This window comes from Podarcis vaucheri (assembly GCF_965113315.1).
Source record: "Podarcis vaucheri genome assembly, chromosome: 2".
In the NCBI taxonomy this organism is placed as follows: domain Eukaryota; kingdom Metazoa; phylum Chordata; class Lepidosauria; order Squamata; family Lacertidae; genus Podarcis; species Podarcis vaucheri.
Window position 1 is genome coordinate 68,975,415 of NC_138760.1, and position 5,479 is coordinate 68,980,893.

Sequence of the window (5,479 nt, forward strand, 5' to 3'; positions counted from 1 at the left end):
AGAGATGCAGAGGCAGAAATTGTACATTGGTCTCCTTGGTGTTGATGCCACGTGCCTCACAGGACTCCTCCTCCAGGTATGGATGGGACAGCAATTTGATTCAGCTCCCATTTAAAGGTGACCCGAACTAATTTGCACTTTCTGAAACAAGAAGCGAATCAAAACACAGCCATCCTTCACACTTCTCCAAATTTTTAATGCAGCTCTCCAGCCAAGGATGCATACATTATACATTTAGGGGAGCATGGCTGGTTTGCCCACTGGGCTGTGCTTTTGGTTTCAGTTCTGTGCTGTAAACAGTCTAATGCATGGTGTTTTCCACCCCACAAGCCTCATGTATTAAAGTTCTTGGTGTGTGGGTGTGTTTGTACATGTGTTCAAGAGTTAAAGATGGACTTACAGTTGGAAGAAGGAGAAGGAGTCACAGTCAGAAGCAAGAGGGTTTTATTGGATTTAAACACCATCAGGAGAAGAAATATCTCTGTGAGGGTTGGAAATTATTGCTAAGCCTTGGTTTGGGTAGGGAAACGGTCTGGGCTAGGTTTGACTGAGTGGATTATCCTATTTTATTTTCATGTCATCTTATGGTTAACGGACCAAATGTAATAATTAAAAAACAAAAATATAGTGCAACATGCTCAAAAGATATATGCATGAAATAATAAGCAAGGGGGAGAAGAGTGTAACATATAATGGAAAATGGAACATTGGTTGCAAACCCATTTTGACTAATTAGTCCTTCTTCAGATCCAAGTAACATAGAGCCCTTGGGAAGACGTTTAACAAACTCCTTCATGGGATGTAACCAAATTCTTCAAATGCATCCCTGAATGATAAAAGATCTTTAGCCAGAGCAGCTACATTCTTGTTAATGAATTCCAGGGCCAAAACAGCGTAACAGACAGTGATGCATCTGAATAAATTGGTTACAGTCCACAAAGAAGTTTGCTGTTAAAACTCTTCCCAAGGACTCCAGATTACTTGGAAAAGACTAATTAGTCAAAATGGAATTGCAACCACCGTTGCGTTTTCCATTATCTGTTATACCTATTTCCCTATTTGTTTTGTTTATTCTTTCATACATACATCTTTTGATCATAATATAGTATATTTTCATATGTTAAGCCTTGTCGTCAATGCCCTCATTTCTAGGGACCCTCATTGTTGATGGCACTGTATCCTCAAATTTAATAGTCGACATTCAACAGACAACACAGTGCTTTGATTCTTGAAGGTGGACTCAATCCCTTTTATATGAACCTCCTTATGTCCTTTCTTTAATACTCTGTTCTTTTTTCTTCAGACACTGTTATGCTAAAGCAGTAATGGAATGGGGGTGTTTTTCTTCTTCAAAGGCCTGGCATCTGTGTGTCATTGTTCTGTAGTGAAAACAACAAGCAGAACAGCTTGTGATCTGCCTTTCTTCTGCTAGCCTCCGTTTCTAGTGTTGCTTTTGGCTGATGGTAAAACTGACTTAATGTTCCATGGGACTTTTCTTTTTTCACTTGCTGAACACAGTGCACATCAAAGGAAATGTGATGTTCCTTCTTGAGTGAAGGAAAGAAAGAGAGGGAGATTGAGAGAGGAGCATAACCAAATGACCTTTCATCTCTGAAAGTGCGTGCCTGTGTTTGGGGCATTATGTTAAGTTGAAAATAAACCCCATGAAATGTTTTCACTGATTGCCCCTACACTTAACAGGGGTGGAGAGCCTGTGATGATTCCGACTTATGAGACGTGCTGTTTTAAACCTACAAGGAGTAGACATGCCTTTCCCCACCCCATATCTCAGGGCAGCATGGTTGCTTCTACCCTGGCCTCTTTTACATTAAAAGATTTCAAGCCATAGGAGTGCCACTGATGTTTTGCTTAGCAACTGGGTTTAAAGAAATGCTCTTCCAGACCACACTCACATTCTGGCTAGATAAACTGAGCCCCATAAGAAATATTTGCACGTTGACTTCAGTGATGTGAAATCAGCACAAACAGAAACAGGCTGGATTAACCCATTTCTGAGACCCTCCAGGCTGTTTTTGCAGGTATATTCTGCAACATGTCACTGATGTAAAAACAGTACATCAGCAGTGGATATATACTGGGGTGTCTACACATCATTCTGTTTTATTAGTTGTTCTGAGATGCTTCCCCAATGTTATCACATTATTGCCATCTGGAGGGACACTCTGGTGCAACAGCATACACAAAAGGCTGGATCTAGACACATCAAAGAAGCATTTCAGTTAAATGCTTTGTAAACTTTGTACAGTATAAGAAATCAGGTTGGCAAAAACAGAACTCCACAGCACCATCTGGTGTCACAGTGTTATAATGCACATACAATAAATATAAAGTGCTTTTTCTTTGCCAATGTTGAGTCCAACGTGACTCAACACCCACCCCGCAATAGAATATCTGTGGTATGAAAAGTTACAGGATTTCAGCAGATAGCTACAAAATAAGCACCGATTGGACAAAGCACTGCTTGGACTCCACCTTGAAACTTTTTCAGGTGCAAACAGTATTGAAATCACAATCACATCTAAGTGCCTTCAACCATCATGAGGACAAATCATGAATGCACAATAAAAATAGATGTCTGGAAGGAACCTCTTTCTTTGTGTGAGGAGCAAGCTGAGAAGAGTCAGTCCCCAAGACACAGGCCTCAAGCATTCCCACTGGTCAATAAAGGATAATATTTCAGAACATCAAGCAAAGGTCAGAATTTCAGCAGTCTAGTGGGCATGGTTCTAGCTTTCTAGGAGGTAATGAGTCTGATGGGTCCAGTAGGGAGCACTCCAAGGAAAATACATACATGGAGATCCACAAATAGATAAGTTGTAGCCTAAACAAGCAGCCCCACTAACTCATTGACTAAGTGTGCATAGGATTGTGGTTTCAGCCACACAACTCACAAGACCCTATGCAAAAGGGAGTGGTTAAACTCCCTCAGTTAAGCGGCTTTGAGACAATATGGAAGTAATACATGAGTACATCTGTATATTTGGGCATGAGAGGCTAACTGGGTGTGACAACTAGTGTGTAAAATATAATTGCTGCTGAATTCATATGGCTGGGGCTGGGGTATCAGGGGGCTGATTTAAGCAAAGAAGCAGTGGGAAGAGTGAAGAATATAAGGAAGAATGGTAGTTTTGCATACAAAGGATCTCCCAGGTTTAATCCCCAGCATCTCCAGGTAGCACCAGGAAAAGATCCTGCAGGAAACCCTGGACAGATGCTCTGAGAACAGAAGACAGTGCCCTCCGATACCAAACTCTCTCCTAATAATCGTCTTCCAACAGTGTTTACATCTGATGTCGCTAATCCACCAGGAGAAAAATGCTTGGTTGGGGTGGGATGGGATTGCAAGTAAAAAGCAGAAGGGGCAGCAAGGGGCAATCTTCCCTTTCCTCTGTCCTCCCTTCCAATTGCAATGCAGTCTGGTACTTTCACAATGTAAGCTTAATCCATTTCAGCAGGGAACTCTTATTATTTCAATCAGTCGTGAGTTTGCCTTTGTTAAATCTAATTCCATTGAGCTCAATTTCTAAACATCATCTGGGATCTGTTTTAGATGCTTTTTCTAAAATTGTAAATTGTTCCTTCTAAATAAAGTTAAAGTCAGAGGGTGGAGGGATTGGGGGCAAAGGGGACATTATATAGCAAATGAATCCACATTACTCCAAACTTGAACCAGTAGTGAATCATTTCTCCTTTGTGCTGTGAGCTGATCCCCATCGATTCATTACGGAAAGGGAAAGTGTCATGTCATGTGACTCACGTGCTTGTTTTTTTAAATCCTCCTAAAGACCTTCTTAGTAGGGCTATTGACAGGCTTTCCCACAAACACTGAGCTCTTAAGCTGCTCCTAGTTTACAGCAAAAGGTTAAAGGATTTACCAAAGCCCCAAATGAAAGCCATACTAACTGGATTAACTGTTAACATGGATTTAGGCTTTGAGTCGGATTAACCCCAATTGCTCCAAGTAGGGGGTTTCTTTCTTTCTTTCTTTCTTTCTTTCTTTCTTTCTTTCTTTCTTGGCTGACAGAGTGAGAAAAGTGCATTATCGGAGGTTTGAAACTGTTGAAAAGGAGCAAGCTGTTGTTGCGAATGATATGGAGCCCGAGAACATGTTAACGTCCCTTTGTAATGTGATTACTGACTATGTAAGGCCACTTTTCTAATGTCACTTCCCTCTTTCACAATAGCATTGATGAAGTGTTCCATGATTCCCTGGTGTCTGATGGCAGTTGTCTAGCTACCCTTGCAACGTTGTGCTGCTCTCAAGGTCCTAGTCATTGGGGACTTCTGCCACAACATGAAAGCTATGTTGTGTCTTACCCCAAGCGTTCACTCGCCAGAGGCTTGCAGTCATTCCTACGTCCTTGAAAAGTGTACATGTACATAAGAGCATAAGAAGAGCCCGCTGAAACAGGTCAGTGGTCCATCTAGCCTATCATCCTGTTCTCACAATGGTCCATGAAAAGCCTCAAAGTAGGACCTGGGCGCAAGAGAACTCTTCCCTCCTGTAGTTCCCTGCAACTGGTATTCAGAGGCACAGCAGAGATAGAACGCAGCCATCAGGCTGTTGATAGCTTTATCCTCCATGAACTTGTCTAATCCTCTTTCACAGCCATCCAAGTTAGCGGCCATCACTGCCTATTGCGGGCATGAATTCCACAGTGTAACACTGCTTGCACTTAGAAGCATGTCTCTGGCATGTTCTGCAGTTCCAGATAAATCAGTGTTCAAGTTCTGCATGTAAACAAAGCAAAATATTTTACAGGTACACCTTAAAACGAAAAAGGGCAGGAACAGGCAAAGACAGCGGGGCAGGGGCTCGGGGTTGCCAACCATAGTGTTACTTCCACTTACTGGGATGGGGTGGGATAAGGTGGTGTGAGGTTAGCTGTGGTGGTTCACAGAGGGTAGTTTGGCACCACCCTGCACTTCCCCCATGCCATTCCAGTACTATTGAGATGGTTGCTCTGCACCCCTAGCCCACCCTGGTTCACTGTGGTGGAACCAGGGTGAAGAGGACACATTGAGGACACATAAAAGAGCTGATGGCTGTGGTGAGATGCCATTCACAGAGGGCTGACCCTGGGAGAAAGGGTTACCCCCCCCCAAAAAAAAATGCCAGGACCCCTATCCATATTGAGTCCCTACATCTGCAATCTATTTTAAAGGCATCTTGTCTGCTTTCACCCCAAGAACGTGTAAAATATAAATAACTATTTGTTTCTGCCTATTACATTCAGCCTGGTGCTATGGCTTGAGGTATTTTGTTCAACATAAAGCCACACTTCTCCTTCTGTCTTGTTCTACTAAAACCCTAATCCCATTTCATTATTTCACAGCTTGTTTACTTCCATTATTTCACAGCTTGCTTGCTTGCTTTCTGGATTTCCTTGATCAGCAATCTGTGCTCATTCGTCACTGAAATTAATTTTGCTTGTAATCCTGACCACATACAACTTTT